The following is a 20,724-nucleotide window of genomic DNA, read 5'->3' as shown; positions in this document are numbered from 1 at the left end:
CAGGTGTGGCCACCTCCCGGCGCACGCCCAAGGCGCCTTGGCGGTTGTCTCTGGTGTCTGCTTTACCACCCCCGCTGACATTTCACATTCCCCGGCACTTAGATTTCCTTGCAAGGTCTTTCCCCGGTCTGCGCCCCTGTCCTGCTGCAGCGGCCAGCCCGCTTTAACTACCCTACTTTTCCACTGATTTCCTTCCAGACTGCTCCGCACTCCCCACTTGCGAATCTCCGGCCCACGTGACTTTGGTTTTTCTCCCTGCACGGTTCCATCCGTGGGGCTAAAATACCCTCGTGGCTGTGACCGGGTGGGTCACTTCATTGATGGTCCTCAGGACCCACTGCCCAAGGGTCTCTGGGGGGCCAGACGGACAAGTCCGTGCCACACACGTGCGTGTGTGTGTGTGCGTGCACGCCCGTGGGCGTGTGTGCGTGTCTGTGTGTGCCTGTGTGCGCGTTGCAGTCTGTACTTCGCACACCGCGAGCTGTTTCTCCCCTTTCACCTGCCAGTGCTCATTCCCAGTGGGCTGGGTAAGACAGTTTCCGGCAAGACGAACACCGATCTCCCAGCAAGGGAGCAGAAGAAGTAATGCATTGATTTCGGTGGATTTGGCCCAGGAAAAGAAAGCACAAGTGAGAATTTTACATTACTCTGCTCCAAGAGAGGGAAAGATTTGCTCCAGGAATCTTATAATGATAGTGTTTGGGTGTGGGCACTGCACCCGGGAGCATAAATCATGATGTTTTGATCGGGGCGGGGGGGGGGGTTACAAAACCAGTTCTTGAGTTTGTAGATGTTAATACTCTGTCCTTCGGGCCCTCAGGGCCAGTGACACCGGGGGTCACGGTCAGGTCTCCTGAGAAGACTGTGTGGGTCTACAGGCGATCTGGACTGATGCCCAGGCCGTCGGTGGCGGGAACAGGGCCCCGTGTGTCCTCCGACCATACACTAAGCAGGGCAACGCTGGCCACAGTTTCCAAGAGCTGCGAGCCTTGGGGTGCTCCATGGGGAGCTGGGTGCTCCCTGCAGCTCCTGCCTAGGGAGACAGAGAAGGGGTCACCGATGGCACCGCCTGAGCACTGCGTCCACGTGGAAGGGACCCCATCCCTTTGTGAGAAAGCAGAACTCCAGAAGGAGGGGCTGTGGCGCTCTTGTCAACAGCCAAGAGGTAGAGACGGGTACGCGCCCCTCAACGCGTGAGCGGGAGACACAGTGTGGTCTCTCGTACTGTGGAATATCATTCAGCTGGAAAAGGAACGAACAGTGATACCTGCAGCGACGCAGATGCGCCTTGAAAACATTCTGTTAAGTAAAAGAAGCCGGACGCAAAAAGGCCCCCCATACTGTGAGATCCCGGCTAGACGAAACGTCCAGAATGGGCAAACCCACAGGGACAGAAAGTAGATTAGTGGTGGCCCAGGGCTGGGGGGCGGAGGGGGGGTCATGGGGGAGACAGGGAGACAGGGGAGTGGATGGCGGAAGGCTGTCTCTGGGCGTGACGAAAATGTTCTGGAAACGGCCGTGGTGAGGGTTGCACAACTCTGCGGATGTGCTGGAAAGGATTGAACTTTACACTTCAAATGAGATCCCAGGCATGGGAATGGCTCAGGTGGATTGCCCAAGGCTGACCTGGGAGCCCTTCTGCTTCCTGGACCTGCCGGCTCGGCCCCCTCTTCGGGCCGCTGTTGTATTTCAGAACACGTCAATCCTACTGGCTAGATTCTCGTGCTGTCCTGCGGTCCTGGGACAGTCCCTTGTGATGCCCTTTGGCGACAGCTCTTTCTGGCAGAACTGGGTAGATAAAGAGGCCCCTGGTGATGGTGGGGGAGGGGGGGAGGGGCAGGTCAAAGGTCTGCATGGAGCTACAGCCGGGTCCTTGCAACTGAATAAACCAGCAACAGGAGTGTAGACAGGCACAACATCTCAGCATCGAGGCTACTCAGGAGCGCGGATCCACACGCCAGCGGGTTTATCCCGAACTGACGTGCAGCTTGGCCGATCACGTCAACTCTTGGCATGAATCTCATTCTTTACGTTTGGAGCCACATATTCTGGACCTCAGAGCATGCAAACGGGTGTCATGGCTCTAAATGCTGGGAGGATTCTAGCCCCTTCCTCACACGGGATATTACTCCCGTCACCATGATGTCTGGAGAGATGATGGCCCAGTGGGTTGAGACACCCTTCCAGAATGTTTTCCAGGTTGGAAAACAGAGGCTATGTCTTGGCTAAACCACGAGCCATCTGTCAGTTCTATACAGCTATCTGCCTGCTGTCCCCTTCCATGACTTTGGTATCAGGCTTCCCTGTCCTTGGGGCTGTGCTCTGGCTGTGATGACGGAGGCCCCTTGGATTTTCCTGCCAAGCCCGCTCTCAGGTCCCCAGTATTGGAGCTGAGGGACACTCCCCCTGCTTTCTCTGTTCTGCTCTCCCCAAAGAGGCCCACGTCCGATTCCCTGGAGCCGGTGACTATGTTCCCTTACATGGCAAAAAGGACTTTGCGTTATGTGATTAAGTTGAGGGTCTCCAGAGAAGACTGTCCTGGATTATCCAGATGGGCCCTAAATGCGATCATGGGGGTCCTTGCAAGGAAAGAGGGAGGGAGGAGGGTGAGGGAAGGAGAAGAGGTGCTGTGCTGCGGGCCTTGAAGATGAAGGGGCCGCGAGCCAAGGACACCAGGTGCCTCTAACTGCCGGAGAAGACAAAGAAACAGGTTGCCCCCGAGAGCTTTTGGAAGGAATGTGGCCCCACCCACGCTCTGATTTTAGACTTCTGACCTCCAGAGCTTTGTGGTACTCGATGGGTGCTATTTTAATCCACGAAGTTTGTGGTAAGTGTTGTAGAAGCAACAGGAAACGGATGCCTGGTTTTACTACTGGCCAAGCAGGACGCGGACAAGGCTGAACTGAAGGAGAGCCGTAGCAAATCCTAAGTTACCGGTTCCTGTGGACGCCGGCCTCCCCATTAGGCACCTGCCCGGGTCTGTTTTCCCCGGCTCGTTCTCTGCCCCTGTGTCCCAGCTTATCCAGGAGTCCCCAGTGCTCACCGAGAGGCCGGCCTTGCCAAACCCTGCCCAGTTTGGAGCTTGGGCCCGGTGACCTTGACCTGACCGCGTGAAGCCCGAGCTGGGGGTGGCCTCACCGCTTCCTCTGATGGGATTCTCACACGTGCAGTGACCCGTCGTGACCGCGACCCCCAAGCCCTGTCCTGAGACCCTGGGTTTCCCGCACGCCTTCCCAGGGCGTCGTGGCTCTGGCCCCCCCCGGTGGCCCACCTGGCCCTCTGGATTTCCTCCTCTGTTGCTTTCGGGCTCTGCCGTGACCTGTGGCTCTGGGTCCCTTCCTCCACATGCCTCAGTCTGTTTGGAGTTTGCTTATCAGCTGCATAAGGAGGCCTGCCGTCTCCTCAGCCAAGGCTCCGCTCTGTCATCGGTCCTAAACTGATGTCTGGGCAAAGCCACCCTCCCTGGTCTGTGGGTGACAGGACAAGAGCCGAACTCCCTGTCCAGCTGCCTGGAAGCCCCTCCAGCCAGCCCCGCAGGCTCCTGTCCCTTCTCGCTCGGAGCCCACACGTCTAAGAGCGTGTCTCACCCCTGCTGGTGGCTCTGAGTTCTCAGCTCCCGGGAGCACCCAGGTCCCACGAGAGCTGGACGAGGTCCCCCCAGCTCTGGGGGGGGGGGGTGTGGCAGACCGACCTCCTCAAATCCAACGCGTTCTTGTAGCTTTCCCCAGATACTGTGTTGCCTACCGCTAGGTACCAGGAGCTGGGGAGTCTGGGTATCTTGGCCTTCAGGGAGTTGGCGGTCTCATGGAGAAGACGAATGATCACCAAATGCGCAATTATACAGATCTCTGATTTCTGCCGTGACCGGGGGTCTGATGAAAGAGTCAGGTTGTTTCAATGAGATGCCCAGCGCTGTCAGAGCCAGAGGAAGCGTCTGGGAGCAAGTGACGTTTAGGCTGAGAGTTGCGAGGGGAGTGGCGGGAAAGGCTGTGTGTGCGTGACGGTGGATCCCAAGTGTGTTTGAAGGAGTGGCGTTCACTCACGCCTTCGTTTATTCACTTGGGAAATGCTTACAGAGCTCCCAGGCATCAGGCCCGCCACGTGCCGCGTGGACACGCTGGCGGTCGTGGCTCGTGTCCAGAGCGGAGGCACGGTATTGTGCGGGCCAGCGTGGCAGCGGGAACAGAGGCCCATCAGAAGAAGACTCGGGAGGCCACATTCCCAGGACTGGAGGCTGATGGAAAGTGCGGGATTTGGGCCTGGGGAGGGTCATGGTGACCCCTGTTTTGTGGGGCATGAGCCACCCGTGGATTGTGGGGTCCTCGAAGGAGAGCAGAGGGCACAGGGAGGAGGCGAGTTGTAGGGGGCAGAGAAATGCGGTTCCTCCTTGGATGGTGCACACCTGTCCGTGCACGTGGCCCCAGAGGTGGGACGAGGGTTTGTGGGGTGCGGCAGGGGGAAGGCGAGCCTTTCTGGAGAACCCTGGTGGGGTCGTCGGGCAGCAGCAAAGTTCTTTAAACCCACACACAAATGCAGGGGACAGAAGCACGCATGCTCCTCCCTTGGCGGCTGTGGGTGCCCAGCCACATCCTGGGGCCCCTCCCCCCAAGGTGCCTGCCTGCTGGTGGTGGTGTGGGGGATGGGGAACTCATGAACATACCAGCAGGGTCCTGCTTATGTCTGTGTGCTGACAAGGACGTTCTCTGGTCTCAGGTGTGAGCCTGTCCCGCCCACGGGATGGGCTGAGGACGGTGAGTTGGAGTGACCCCCAACCAGCGGGGACCGTGGTCGGTGGAGAAATGCCTCAGGCCCCTCTTGCCTACTTGGGACAACTCTGCAGTGTGTCCTCTTTGGTCTCTCAGTGGGGCCCGGGAGGACGGACCTGCCATAAAAGTCCCTGTCTTCCCTCCTCTCCTGTGCTTCCAGGGACCATGACCCAAATCACCTGTTTGCATGCAGATCCTTGCCTTAGGGTCTGTTGTGAGGAAAGCCAACCTCAGGCATTCGTGAAAGTTCCCCTTGCACACGAGGGTCAGTTATGTCCACTGGGGAAATTGATAAGGGTGTGTTATGTCCATTTCACTGAAAAATTAATGAGGGCATGTGATTTTTTAAAATGGGAAATGTTATCCCGGCAGTAATGCTGTGCGATGCATTTCATTCCGATATAAAGAGTCCAATTTATTCGCCGTGGTCGTTGGATGATAACAACCCGTCTGGAGTTAGGTTTTGCGGACACTTAGAAACTTGTTCCTGAATGAATTTGCCCTCTGAAGTTGGTGCAAAGCTCCGTATGCCCATCCGGCGCTGATGGAGCTTGGGGGGAGGAGGGGGTCAACCCAGCCCGGATCTGTTTGAGGTGGGGTGACCTTCCCACACGTTCGATCACCGCGTGGAGAGGCCGTCGGCTCGGCTGAGCCTGCACCCAGAGGCAGCTCTCGTCTGGGGCGTGAACACGACCCTTCCCTCTGTTACGCCCCCGCTGGTCTCTCCCGCAGGGGGAGATCTGAAGCGGGTTCCAACACGTAGGGAGCAGCTGCTGTGGGGAAAGCAGGTGCCTCCAAAGGCCCTCTACCCTGGAGCCCGAGGCTGGCAATCCACACGTGTTGGGCCCAAAACATTTCTAATCTGCAGCGGGGGTGAAGTAAGAAGGTGGGTGCTTTTGCCGCGGCCCTGCTCAGAGCCAAGGGCGGGCAGAGCTCTAGTCTTAGCCTTCCTGTTGACGCTCCAGGTCGTGATGTAATTGCCACCCGACGCAGAATCCACCGTAGGTAGCTGGACAGAACATCGTTGATTGCATTTTGCCTGAAGTGGCCATTGACTGATGGTGGCTGGTCTGGTGGGCAGCACGTGGGCGCCTGCTGGCCGCCCCGCTGCTCACCTTCCCTGGCGACGGGACAGCAGCTCTCCCCTTGTGGGGTCCCAGGTGGGCGGGAGGGCGGTGGGAGAGGCAGGGGACAGCAGGTCGTACAAGGCGACAGAGAATCCCAGATCATCCGTTTGTCCTTTTGTTAAGGGCTGATGGCCCCACCCCCCGATGAATATTATTTATTAATAAATAATAAAATTGTTTCTGTATTTTAAGACAGCGTGCTGCCGTCGCAGAGCCTGACGTAGGGCTCGAACCACGAGTCATGAGGTCACGACCTGAGCCGAAATCAAAAGTCGGATGCTTAACCAGACTGAGCCACCCAAGTGCCTCCGCTCAGGTGCTCTTAACCTGTGTGGTCCCCCGAGTCTGAAGAACAGGGTAGAAACCAGCTTGTGCTGGAGACTGTGTGCTGTGTGGTCTCTGCAGGACGCGAGCCATTGAGGGAGCGGCCTCAGAGGTGCTCTGATTTCCTGGCAACCGGCTTGGCTGCCACCAGGGTATCTCATGACAACGTTAATAGTATTTCCGACAACACTGAGAACGAAAGTAATAATGAGAAGCACTCACGTTTTGTAAGGCCTCCTAACATCCGTGGTTCATGTGATGCCTGGAATCACTGGCTGGGTATCTTTGTCCTCAGTTTGCCCACGATGCAGCTGAGGTCCGTGGACGTGAAGGTAGACGAGGAGGCTGGGCTCTGCCTCAAGTCCTGGTTCGGAGCCCACTTTGGCGACAGTGGCTCTTCTTCCTCGCACTGTGCGTGCAGGGAACAGTAGGCATGGATGGGAGCCGGCCCGGGGCTCCACCCGCCCCCCTCCTCGGCTGGTCCCCGAGAACCCAGCATCAGGTGGCCGACGTGCAGCCTTGGGGTCCCTCCGCCATTTCATCAGAGGCTCACACAAACCCCCAGCAGGGGACTTGCAGCCCGCCTTGTGCGCCCCGTTCCATTTGCCTTCCCAGGCAGCCCGCCTCACCTCAGGGGTCTTCTGGGCATCTTCTTCCAGCCTTGGCTGCCCCCCTGGGTACCCCTGTGCTGTGGCTTCGACCCCCGGAATAGGTTTCTTTGGGAGCTGGCGTTCCCCAGCATTGGAGGTGTTCATAAGGAAGCTGGATCTCCCAGATTCTGCCATCACACAGATTCTGTGCACCTGCTATGGTCGCAATGTTGGTGTGTCCAACCCCCACCCCCATTCGTATGTTGAAATCTTAATGCCTGATGTGGTGGTGTGGGGGGCGGGGGCCTCTGGGAGATGATAAGGTCACAAGACCAGAGCCCCCAGAGCACCCTTGGGCCCTCTGCCACCTGAGGACCCCTCGAGAAGCGGCCACTATGAGCCAGGAAGCGGGCTCTCCCCAGACACCGAATCTGCCGGCGCCTTGATCTTGGACTCCCGGCCTCCAGAACCCTGAGAAATACGTGTCTGTTGTTTATCGCTCTCTGGTCTGCAGTGTTTTGTTAGAGCAGCTCGAACAGACCAAGATAGTACCTGTTTATATCTTCAGCCTGGGGCCCCGCTTGGTGGGAGGGACAAAGAAATTGCCCTCACGAGTTGATAAACCATGGCAAAAAATGGGGCTATTTCCCCCTCTCGAACTTTGAGGGCCTCTTCTTGGTTACAAGGCCTGGGATTTATGCAAATACACACAGGGCCAGCCTCTCTCCGCCCTCGTCTGCCTGAGCCACCTTCCCGGCTCAGCCCCACCCCTCTTCCTCTGTTCCGCTCTGTTCCCATCTCTGTCTCATCGGCGGGGGACCACCGGGGACGCCGGGGGGCTGGGGTCTGAGCCACGGGACCTTCTCCTGTCTACCTCGGGCCGTTTCCAGGTTTCACTGGGCCCTCTGAGGTCTTGGTCCTGCCTGTTTTGGGGTGTGTGGGGGTGCAGGGGGACCCTCAGGGGCTGGCCGGGCAGGGGCCGCGGGAGGGGCTATGGACGGAGTAAAGGAAACCCCCCAGGAAGCAGAACTTCCGTCTTAAATCCTCAGGCTTCCAGGCCAGCCAGACACACACCCACCACTGAAGTTCCCGTAGCTTCTCGAGAAGGAGAGGACCCTAAATGATGCGTCTGCAGGCACAGGGCGACGTCGTGGAATTTCCCACCTTAAGACTTTTGAGACCATGCGGCCCAAGTATCCGTGCTTTGACCACCCTGCCCTCTCCAACCCCGGTGTCCACCTTGGGAAATTCCTCTTTCCTGCACGTCTGCTCCAGAACAGTGAAATCCCCGTGGTCCCCGCGGCCCGCTGAAGGGTGCTGGCGTCGGTCGGGAAGCAGCGTGAGCCCCGGGGCCTGGCAGGAGCACGGCCCTGGAGAGGTGGCAGGGCTGGGAACGCAAAGCCCGCTTCGCTGGACTTGAAAATGGAATCCACATGCGGCCCGCTCTTCTCGGTAGTGGGGACTCGTGGCAGAGAGCAGGGCACAGGTAAAATAATGATCTGTTTTGAACGCAGCCTTTACGCCCAGTGGTGCCACATTCCCGACGGTATCTGACCCGGGCGAGGATGGCCCTATCTGTCCTCCGGAACACGTCCAAGGGGACACAGTCAGAAGACGGAGGCGTGATGGGGGTGAGGGGGGGCGAGGAGGTTGTCAGCTCAGCTCGTGACATGGAGACAGGACAGCGCAAGCCGACTTGTAGGCGGACGGGGACAGTTCCCTGCAACTGTGACTCTTCCTCTCTCTCTGTGTCACCAAGTGCAAAGGAAAAGCCACCGGCCATTTCGGCAGATTCTGGGCAAAGGCCGGGGGTGGGGGTGGGGGGTGGGAATCATCGTCATGAACATTTGTTTTTCAAACAATAAGGCACGATTTGGGGATTGGCGGCTGACCATCCCGTGTTTATTTGAAGCGTGGTGGAATCTTGAATGCAGCATTTATTCAAAACCTGTCTCGGCGGAAAAAAAAAATATTTGGTTTACCGGGGGCCGTGCTGGGGGAGGGAGAATTCCAGGAAACCAAAACTGGGTTTCGACATCTCTAGTCCAAACAGTTGGGGAACCACTGGTTTCGGCGTCTGTCGGGGACTGCGTGACCTCACTGTGTTGGATGCGGTGTGACCACACAGCCGGATGCTTTGTTCCTTGGGGGAGGAATCCTCGCTATTTCTTTACCCGGAGGGAAGACACCATTGCACATCTTAGAACTTAGAAGGTAGGGAAAGCAATTGTCGAGACGTAGGGAATTTATGGTGGCCGACTGGAATTTATTTGAAGACTCTGAATTCATCAGCATCGTCCTCTCTTTTCTGACCAGCGTGCCCTGTCTTGGAGACAGAGACGCCTCGCTGCCTGGCTCCAGAGCCCCGATGACGAAAGCCAGCCGTGAGGTCACCGGCTGGCTGCTCCCAGGGGCAGATTTATAGCCCACGTGGGGACCGCTTAATTCAGATCTGTCACCCGGCTGCATGAGCACACTCACTGATCTCACGCTGATGTTTTCAGCGCACAGGGTGCTGGGTGAGGTCCAGGGAAATGGAGCCATGAACGCCGTGGCCAGATAGCGGCCACTCTAGGCTGGGGGTTCAGGAAAACGACCTCACTTGTTTTCTTTCCTCCTCGGTGACATTGGGGGGCATCGGCTGCTCTGACAACTTGCTTGAGGGCGTCCAACACACCTGTCAGCTACTTCTCGGATGCCCGATGTCCGAAGGGAGGCCGAGGGGTTTTGCAGAGGAATCTCGGCATTCAGACTTGCAATTGACCGTCTCCTTGCTCCCAGGCTGACGTCCTTGGTTAGCACTTCCATGGCCTCGCGTCCCCAGAGCAAGCGTGCCGTAAGCCCCTCGCTTCTCAAACACTCTGTGCACAGGAGACACCTGGAGACGCCTTGGAAAAACCCCAACAGTTCCAGAAGTCCGAGCGACCGACGAGCTCCCTGCGATGCCACGATTGCTGGTCCGGGGACCTCACTCTGAGCCGCCAGGCCCTAAACCCCTTGGACTCCAGGAGACTTCTAGAACTGGCTCCTGATACCGTTTCCTCGGTGACACAGTGCTACACCCACACTGGGTGCTGGGAGACACTTCTCTGTGCTCTGACAGGTCAGCATATAGACATAACCGTCCTGGCCCAGATGATCGTGGCGACGTAGGCAGGCCAGGTCTGAGGACCCAGAGGGGACCCCGTACGACCAGCCAAGAGGGTCCTTCGCCATGTGTAGGACAGAAATCAAATGCGACCTGGGAGGGAATGAGAGCAGAGGCTATTGAAGATACAGAGAGAGAGAGAGAGAGAGAGAGAGAGAGAGCGCACGAGCAGCTAGAAACAGATGGTCTGGGAGACTCCAGAAAGGAAGAGGAGAGAGAGTCTCCGCTTTGTTTGGGGTCTGGGGTTTTTACTGAGGATGTGGCCTGGTGTGTGTCCTCTTAGGCATCCAGGGACTGGTTAGAACAGGGACAGGAGTCCAGGTGTCCTTCATAAGTCACCTATTCCTCGGGGCCAGGGGTCTTGGCATAGAGATGTCTAACGCCCGTGGTCTGGAATGGGCATATGATGGCTTCGTCCGGTCCTCCTCGCCCGCCCTTCCTTACATGTCGCTTGCGTTAGAAGACTCTAAAGGAGTCATTAACTCCTCATCCCTCACGAGGAGGATGTACATGATCTGCCTTCTGAGGCATGTGTGAAATGGGGCTGCAGGTCCCAGAAGGATAGAAGGAGGAAAAGGAGACAGAAAAGATTGTCATGGAGTCCTCAGTTTCCCTATCTCAGTAGAACCCCGGATGGAGGCAGGATCCTATTTGGAAGGAGGGAAGGAAAGATCGACTGACCCGTCAGCTAGGAAGGCAGGATAGGGGACTGTGACATCCGGAGGCAGGAAGCCACAGAGGGGGAAACTGAGACTCAGAAGGCAGAGTGAGGAGCTCTGTGCACAGAAGGTGGAGAACAGCAGGTTCCACCCAGGAAGGGGAGCTGCGTGGGGAGGACCAGGCCGAGAAGACCTTGCTTCCTTGGGGACCCCCGGGGGGTCCCAATCTGTCACCACTGTACCCAGGGGCTGGCGGCACAAGGTGGATTCTCAGCCAAGGCGTATTGAACAGGTGCAGGGCAGCCAGAGCAGGAATATGACACGAGCAGACCCGATCAGCGTGTGAAGCTCGGACCAGCTGGGTGGCGAGCAGGTGCCGGTCGTTAGAGGGGGACTTCGTGACTGGTTCTCCTCATGCCGGAGTTCTGCTCCCAAGCAGGGTGATCGTAGGACGCCTGGTGGAGAGAAGGCGTGTGGCGATTGGGCTCAGTGTCTGGGTCTCTGGGTGAGCAATCGTGGTAGGGGGCTTGGTGCAGACGCTGGGGGCTATCGGCTGTGGAGCCCAGGGAACGTACCCCAGCTTTGGGGGGTTGGACGGTACTGGGCTTCGAACCAGGCGGCTGGCCCCTCCCGGGTGTGCGAGTCCAGATACGTGGTCGGAGCTGCTGCTGGGATGGCCCGGGGCACCTGCAGCCTCCCCTGGGGCCTTCATAAACTGGAGCACCATCGTGAGGACGGAGAAAGCCTGTATTGTGGGGTCTAATTCCAGCCTTCGGGAAAAGTGCAGAGAATAGCACAGAGAAATTCCTGCACCCTTTGAGTGAGTCAACAGTTGTTAGAACTTTGTCCTATTTGCTTGACATCTTTTCTGTCTGGCAGAATCTCTCTATACATAATCTCTACGTATATTTTTTCATATATGTTTCATCTTTGTATGTATCTTAGAGATGTGGAATAACCTTTGGCTCTTTACATGTCTGTTCGTATATATACAGTGTAATCTATATACTATATACAGTATATCTATGCATATCCAGTATGCCTTTTCTTAGATGTTATATAATCTGTCTCTATATATTTCTCTCTATATTATACATATACAGTATAATCTCTATGCATATATCCATATATATATATATATATATAGAGAGAGAGAGAGAGAGAGAGAGAGGGAGAGGGAAAGAGAGAGAATAATATATGTGTTTATCTTTCCATGTGCATAATATGACCTCTGTGCTATGGGCTGAATGTTTCTGTCCTCCCCAGACTCCTATGTTGAAACCTGATGTCCCGTGTGATGGCGTCTGGAGGTGGGGCTGTTGGGAGGTGAGTAGGTCAGAAGGGTGGAGCCCCCCTGAGTGGGATTAGTGCCCTAATGAAAGGGATCTCACAGAGCTCTGTCGCCCCCTGTGGGGACACAGTAAGAGGGTGTCCCTGCTGCCTGTGGACCAGGAAGCAGGTTCTCACCAGACGGCCGACCTGCCGGCACCTTAATCTGGTCTCCCAGCCTCCAAAACAGTGGGAGATACATTTCTATTGTTTTTTTTTTTAATGTTTATTTATTTGGAGAGGAAGAGAGAGAATCCCAAGCAGGCTCCGGGCTGTCAGTTCAGAGCCCGAAGTGGGGCCTGAGCCCATGACCATGAGATCGTGATCTGAACCAAAATCCAGAGTTGGACGCTCAATGGACTGAGCCACCCAGGCACCCCTACATTTCTATTGTTTGTAAGCCAGTCTGTGGTACTCTGTTACGTCAGCCTGAATGGACCAAGACACTCTGTCTCTCTATATATACATATGTATATATCTGTCTCCGTCTCTGTATATCTCTATGTGTGTATATGTATACATATGTCTCTGTCTCTGTATTTCTCTCTATATGTATATGTATATATATGTCTCTGTCTCTGTATATCTCTATATATGTATGTATATGTATATATGTTTCTGTCTCTGTATATACATTTGTATATGTATATATATGTCTCTGTATATCTCTCTGTATGTATATGTATATACATGTCTCTTTATCTATCTCTATATATGTATATATATGTGCATATATGTCTCTGTCTCTGTATATCTCCATATATGTGTGTATATGTATATCTCTGTCTCTGTATATCTCTTTGTGTGTATATGTATATTTATGTCTCTGTCTCTGTATATCTCTCTATATGTATGTGTCTGTATATATATATATCTATATATATATCTGTATATCTCTCTCTATATGTATATATATGTGTCTCTATCTCTGTGTATCTCTATGTATATGTTATATATGTCTCTGCATATCTCTCTATATGTATGCATATGTATATATGTCTCTGTCTCTGTATATCTCTATGTATGTATATGTATATATATATCTCTATCTCTGTGTATCTCTATATGTTTATGTTATATATGGCTCTGTATATCTCTCTATATGTATGTATATGTACATATGTCTCTGTCTCTGTATATCACTGTATATGTGTGTATATGTATATGTATGTTTCTGTCTCTGTATACATCTTCACATATATGTGTAATATGTCTGTCTAGTATCTGTTTTCATTCCCTTACATCACCATCGTACATTCATGAAAATTGGGAGACTTTACTGCAACCTAGTCTCTAATCCTCTGTCCATATTCAAATTTAACGCCCCTTTTTAAAGCTAAATGTGGTTAATATTTAGCATGACTCCCTGACACAATTGAATTACCACTTCAACCATCGATGAACTTGCTCAAATAAAAATGGTGGTGGGTAGTCACATGACCAAGAGGACATGAAGGGGCCAGGTTCTCTGTGGCCCTTCCCCCCGTGCATCAGTGCAGTTGGATGTTTGGTCCCTGGTCACTGCCCTCGGGAGTATCCTTCTCGGGACAAATACGGGAGGCTCTTTGCATGTGTCTCCCCCATTGAAAAGATCTGGAAGGTTTGAAAAGCTTGGAAGTAATTACTTGTCCAGAGATTACTTCCTTTGGGGAACAGAAGGACGCTTTTTGGGGGAAGATGTAGCCACTGTAAAAATAAAATACAGTAAAAATAAATGTAAAAATACAGTCCTACAAGTGAGCAGAACTTTCTTGTAGTTTATAAAAGAATGCCCTTTATGGTTACCGTGTTTTCCAGTCCAGGATCCTTTCCAGGAACGTGGCATTCACTTGTCATGACCACAATGATATAGAGGGGGCATTCTTTTAACTTTCTTCGGTAAAGCATAAAACTAGAACCAGCTGCTGGCATGAACATCTACAGACGTGGAGTCCCCGGCTCCTTTCCATCAGTCAGCAAACCAAACCCCAAACCACCTGACCTGGGCCAACGGCACATGGCTGGCTGGGAGCAGGGCTGCGAGGGGCTGTTTCCAGGTCTGCAGTGACCAAGCACTGCCACCCCTGACCCCAGCCTGCCCGGAGCCTGGTATTCCATAGCGCCCGGTTCTCTGCTCCTGAATCTGGTTTCAGACTCTGCTCGTGTGGTAAAAGGCAGAGTTCTGGCCATGCTCTTTGACTGTGAGTTTAATTACAAAATTTGCCCTAGCTGTGAAGGAAGGAAAGCCTCCCAGCTAAATTAAAGTCAGGTTTCGACTGGGTCAGCCTGTCTACCCACAACTGAATAGTAATTCTTTGTCCAGAGTGATTCCAGTCACCCCAACCTCAGAGCCCTTTGTGGGGCTTCATCTCTGCAGACCAGTGTGGGGCGGATAGGGCCCATGAGCCGATGATGGCCCGGCTACACTCTGGGCCCTGGGCCAGGGCGGGATTTAGACCAGAGCCTCCTGTTGACCTCAGGCTAAGAGCTCCCGTGTCGTGGTCCTCCGGCTCAGGATCACGAGCAAGATGGAGACGTGTTTTTAGCCTGCCTTTTATCTGAGAAAAAAAAAAATTTTTTTTAGGGGCACCTGGGTGACTCCGTCGGTTGAACATCCGACTTCGGCTCAGGTCATCATCTCACGGTCTGTGAGTTCGAGCCCCGCATCGGGCTCTGTGCTGATGGCTCAGAGCCTGGAGCCCGCTTCAGATTCTGTGTCTCCCTCTCTCTCTGCCCCTCCCCCGCTCTCACTCTGTCTCTCTCTCTCTCTCAAAAATAAATAAACATTAAAAAAAAATTGGGAAAAAAAAAACCCTTTTAAAATGCTTATTACACTTTTTACCTCCCAGTAAAATGCCCCAGGTGCTTTGTAGGTAACTAGGAGACACTAGCAAATTAAGTAAGCCTGGCTTGGGTCACCCACTCGATTTTTCGACGGGCGGCCTTACAGGTGGTCCCACCTTCCTAAGTGTGCTTTGAGAGTGGTAATGAAAACAAACATTCCCGCAAGACAAGAAGGACAAGAAGGCGAAGCTCACCGTGTGGAAGAAGTCAGCTGAGGTGACCCGGCTGGTGAGGGGACCGGAGCCAGGCTGTTTCGGAGGCCGCCTCGGAGGTCGCCATCCCAGAGGTCACCTCCTCAGAGGCCAGCATGGTAGGACGTGGGGAAAACCTCTAGCCGGCATCCCTAGTTCCAATTTTCGACTTTCTCTCACATAAATCTGTGCTTCTTCCCCGTGACAGACTTTCAGACTCCTGGCATCGGCCACCACGCCTGCTTCCGTCCTCCCTGGGGGAGCCCTTCCCAAACGCGGGCTCCAGGCCTGCCCTGCCCACCCCTCCCGAGCACGTCCACATCCCACCGGCTTTTACCCGTTTGTATCGCTGTCAGCTAATGAGTGGTGGGTCCGCAGGGAGGATCCGAACTCTAGCTGGTGCCAGCCAGAGTGCAGTGGGCATCCAGGGTGGAGGGGGGACCGTGTGGCAGGCAGCAGAAGGTGGCCAGGGCCGCTGGCGTTGGGGGTGGGGGTGGGGGAGCGAGTGGCGAGGGGCAGTGGGGGTTGTGCGTCCGGGCAGGCAGGAGCACGCTGGGGAGTTCGGGATCAGGGGAGAGGACCCCCAAGAAAGGTCGAATGAAACCCTAGTTCCTGCCTCACAGCCCTGCCTGGGCATCCCGGCACCACCCTGGATGGCCCACAGGCACAGGTGAAACCACCCAGAATACCACCGGACAGGAAGTCCCATCACTCAGACTTCCTTCCTTCCTTCCTTCCTTCCTTCCTTCCTTCCTTCCTTCCTCCTTTCTTTTTTAATGTTTATTTATTTTTGAGAGAGAGAGAGAGGCAGAGAGGACAGAGGATCCAAAGCAGGCTCAGGGCTGACAACAGAGAGCTCCATGGGGGGCTCGAACTCATGAACCACGAGATCATGACCTGAGCTGAAGTCAGATGCTTAACCGACTGAGCCCCCCCAGGTGCGCCCCCGTCATTCGGGACTTTCTGTGTGTGGGGAACCCAGGGTCGAGAGGCCAGATGCAGCCCTGCAAAGGCCTTGCCCCTCCTCGCCTCTCCCTTGTCTCTAGGGTTCCCCGGGGTAGGGGGGCGGAGAGGGGCAGGTGGTGGGAGGTCTCCTTCCGGTTCCGCCCGCCGACCTTCTCCGCCAAGCTCCACGCGAGGCTGTGACAGGTCTGCAGGCTCCAGGCCAGAGCTGGGCCCACTGAGGCCCTTCCTCCCTCCTTCCCTTCCTTCTTCCCCTCCATCCGTGCAAGAGACGGCATTTCCAAGAGGATCAATCGAAGGATCCAAAGGCCATTGTGTTGCTACTCTATAAACACTGAGAGAAGGAGGCTTTCAAATTATTGTGCATCTCTGGGTCTCAGCTCTGGAAGGAAGGGCGGGAGGCTGTGGCCAAATCCCTCGGTGGCCGGGTGGACCGGCAGGCCCCGTGTGGTGGTGTCGCTGTGGCACGGCGGGGCCTCGCCTGGGACGGCCCTACCCCCCAGGCCACACCGCCCTTCTCTGACCGAGGCGTGCAGCGCGAGGCCAGAGGGACAGGCGCCGCCTTGCCCCGGCCTCTGCTCCGTTGTCAGTGTCCATCCTTCATCTCAGTTCGGAAACCTTGGGGGCAAATCACTGAAATGATCTGTACTGGTTGTTTCTCACACCCGGAGGCACGATCTTTCCGGAACCAACAGATCTCGGCAGGAGAGGGATTCCCAGCGTTGTGGTTTGCCCGCGGGCGCGCACTTAACCAAGTGTCTACGCGAAGACGTCTCCAGACGCAGAGTAAGCAGACCCGGGCAAGGATCCTGCCTGAGCCCCGCGCGACCCTTTCCTTTCCATTTGTCGCAGCGTCCTGTGGCTGCGGCAGGAAATCACCATAAAATCTGTTGGCCTGAAACAACAGAAATGTATGGTCTCGTGGTTCCAGAGGCCAGAAGTCTGAAATCCAGGATGGGGCAGGGCTGTCTCTCTCTGAGGTCCTGGGGTGTGTGTGTGTGTGTGTGTGTGTGTGTGTGTCTGTCTCCTGCCCCTGCCCCTTCCCGCTGCTGGTGTCGGGGGCTGGCACTGGGGGTCTTTGGCTCGTAGACGCATCTGTTCAATCTCTGTGTGTTGGGGGGGGGGGTGTGGCATTGGACTCAGGGCTCGTCCTGATCCACGAGGGTCTCATTCTGGAGCCTTAACCTTGATCACATCTGCAAAGACCCTCTTTCCAGCAAGTCACGTTCTGAGCTTCTGAGTGGACCTGAATTTGGCAGGGGCGGGGGGATACTAGTCAACCCTCTGCATCTGCTATCCTGGGTTATCCCTTCCTTGTCAGGGCAGCCCCGACCTGTGCAAACCCTCTGCCGAGACACTTACACGAGGCCCACGCTGCGTGTAGCGTTTCTCCGCGACTCATGCCTCAGAGGTGCTGGAAACACAGTGCTATCTTTTTCCTTCTGGGATGGAAAAATGTCGGCCACGGCCCGCCCCCACCCCCGCCAAGGGAGGCATTCCAAGCCGGTCTTTCCGTTTGGACTTTCTCATCGGTCTATCTTTTATTTATACAAGCCCCAAACCACGGAACGCTGCTTGGTAAACACTCAGTTATTTGCTCTGCCAATGCTGGGCTTGCAACCCCAGGCCCTCCCTTCCCCCCGAAAAGCCTCAGCAAAGTCACGGAGCGCCAGTGGACTTGCTTCGTGCATGTTTGAGGTTTGCCGAGAGACCGTTCCTCCTAACCCCGCTTCCAAAAACCCCGTAGCCTTCGGAAAATAGAAGAGGGCTTGGTCATCAGGAAGGAAGTACCCGGTTTTAAGAACCCGTCACCAAACCTTCAGGGTGACTGTGGCCACCTTACTCTCCTGCCTGTTGGAAGGCATCCCCCCGCCTCGGGCCTGAGTCTCCAGTGGAAGGTTCCACACTGTTATGATGTTGTTGCTGTTGGTTTAAATGCCCGCCCGCGGCTTTCCAGCGGATATTCTTGCTTGCCAGAAAGAACCGCCTTGCGGGGCCGGCCCTGAGTCAGGTTCTCCCTGGGATGCCCCGTCCGCTCGCTTGGAAAACCAGAGCAGCCAGGACGATGAAGTCTGGGGTGCAGACTTCACCCTGTCCTGGGGTGCGGCACTCCGTCTGTCCTTGGTCAGTGATTGTACAGTGGTAGAAAGATGGGCAAGGTAGTGTGGAGGGAGCGGCCGCCCCTGGAAGAACCTGAGATACCTGACAATATTAGATTTCAGTAGATTTCTAAGACCGGTGCACCTCTGAGCATCATTCTCTCTCACCTGGGAGTGACTTCCCCTTACTCTTGGATTCCCTTGCCAGGAAGCAGGTGCAGATAACTGCCGAGAGAGGAACTTTCCACTCTGTGATCTCCCAGGATGAGGCGAGGGCGAAGGGGCCTGAGCCCTAACCACCAGGGCAAAGCATTTTCCTGATGGCCCGCACGCCAGAGCGGTTGTGTTTGTCCTGGGAAGCATAGGCTGTCTGTGTATCTAGCATAAGTTGCTCCTGGAACATAGGGTAGGGAAGGCCACCTCCCTTTTGGTGACCCCCCCTAATGTGCCTGACGGCTGACCCAAGGCCATTCAGCCGACAAGCATTTATTGAGTACCTACTGTATACTAGACAAGGGTCTGGGTACCAGGAAGAGGCAGTCCTGGCCATGATCCCGCCCATGGTTGTCCCCACCGTCTATCAGGGTAGATATCTTTAAAGAATACTCACGTGGGGCACCTGGGTGGCTCAGTTGGTTAAGCATCCGACTTCGGCTCAGGTCATGATCTCGCCGTCCGTGAGTTCGAGCCCCGTGTCGGGCTCTGTGCTGACAGCTCAGAGCCTGGAGCCTGCTTCGGACTCTGTGTCTCCCTCTTGCTCTGCCCCTCCCCCACTCACACTCTGTCTCTCTTTCTCAAAAATAAATATTTATTAAAAAGTTAAAAAAAAAGAACCCCCCCCCCATATAAAGTATAAAGGGGCCAACAACCCAGGGGGAGGGGGGAGGGGGCCGGGATGGGGGCGGGAAAGTGCAGACAAACTCAGTAGTTGAGCTGGGGCCAGTTGGACCAGTATTTTATTTGTCTCCTCGTTGGCCCACCCCTGACCCGATGGCCCCGCTGTCCTCACAAGCGTTAGCCCCCCAGGCCCGGCCCTGTTGTGAATCCTGACCTCGGCCTCCCACCTCAGGCCGGCTTGGACCCCGGACCCGGGGCCTGGAGCTCGGCTCTATGCCTGTTAGTGTTCAGGTTGTGACGATCTGCTCGGGGCTCCCCCACCCCCACCCCACGACAGCCCTGGCCGTTTCCCTTCTAGGGGCAGCAGTGTCTGGGCCCAGGGCCAGCCCTGCCACTCCTAGTGGACCTCCCTGAGGCCGGCCACCCGAGCCCCGGCCCTCGTTCCCTGTCTGTGTCGTCCGGGTGCCCACAGCTCACCCTGTCCTGGCAGCCGCACTGTCACCGGTTGCCTCCACCCTGACCAGCTGCTGCCCGACCCCCTGGCCCCGCCCAGGATGAGCGTTCCCTGCCTGTACCCCTCGTGGGGACCGGCCAGCTCCCCTCTGGGTCTAGCACGGCTAGGCCCTTGCTGCCTGCCTGTCTGTCCCCAGGTGACCTGGGGGAAGGAGTCCGTTTGGCCCGCGGGTCCCCCCCCACAGACGGTGACTGGAGCTGACATTGCACGGCCCTTTCCGTGTCCAAGGTCATCTCACGGTCATTCGCGTACTTAGCCTTCTTAAGGAGGGAGGGGGGACGCCGGCCTCGGTGACGAAGGGATGAGGGGTGGCCTGCTGTCTGTTTGCAGACGAGGACGCAGCCCAAGGGCCTCCCCAAGCTGCCAGTACGTGAGTGCAGGGTTAGGGTCGGAGCTGGATCGGGAGCTGGGCCCCCCTTGCCACGTACCCCGCTGACGCAGAGGCTGGAGGTACGCGGGATTGTGGCCCTGGTGGGGCGCAGAGGTGGGGGTGGCGGGAGCCCCACCTCCTCTGGCGGGTTCCCCCAGAGCCGGCCTTTTTTTCACGACAGCGCTCCAGATAAGGCATTCCAGGGCTTAACAGGCCTCGTTATCTGACCCAAATACCTCCTGAAATTAAAGACTACCTCTTCTGACCCGGCCCTGAGGGACACGGAGGCCCCGTCTCATGCCCCTGAGGGGTCAGCACCTTGCGCACAGGTGCAGGGGTGATGCCTACTCCAGGAGAGGCGCCGGCCTCCGATGCCATGCTACCCTGGGTGACGGCTGGAAGGACAGGGGCTCCGGGTTGGGGCGGGGCCTCGCCCAGCACCCTCTGAGCCTCAGGGACCGTCCCCCCCCCCCCCCCCGACAGGTTCCTTACAGGAACCGAGGTCCTGGCCCACAGCCTTCGCGGGCCGTGTCCGCTCCCCGCAGGTCTCGGCGTTCATCCGTGGCGACATACCTACCGTGGCGAATGACTGCTTGGGAACCTGTTCAATGTCCGCCTTGGGCATCACACTTTCTGCAGGATCACTCCCGCCAGGAAAGCACCACAAACCAGGGCAAATGTGTTCTTTCCCAGTCTGGAGGCCGGAAGCCCCGAACCCAGGCATCGCAGGGCCGCGATCGCTTCTGTGGGGCTAGGCTCTTCTCACGGCCATCCCCGCCTCTGTTGTCACACGGCCTTTCCCTCTACAAGGACACAGTCCAGTTGGACTTAGGTCCACCCTAAGCCAGCATAACCTCCTCTTAGCTCAGTTGCATCTGCAAAGGCCCCATTTCACAGGTACCCGGGTAGGCTTGACCGTTGCTTCCTGGGGGACGCGGCGTAACCCACAACGGACCGGAAGGCTTTCTGGGTCTGGGTCCTGAG

This window comes from Prionailurus bengalensis, chromosome C2, assembly GCF_016509475.1.
Source record: "Prionailurus bengalensis isolate Pbe53 chromosome C2, Fcat_Pben_1.1_paternal_pri, whole genome shotgun sequence".
NCBI lineage: Eukaryota > Metazoa > Chordata > Mammalia > Carnivora > Felidae > Prionailurus > Prionailurus bengalensis.
Note: the sequence above shows the minus strand (reverse complement) of the source record.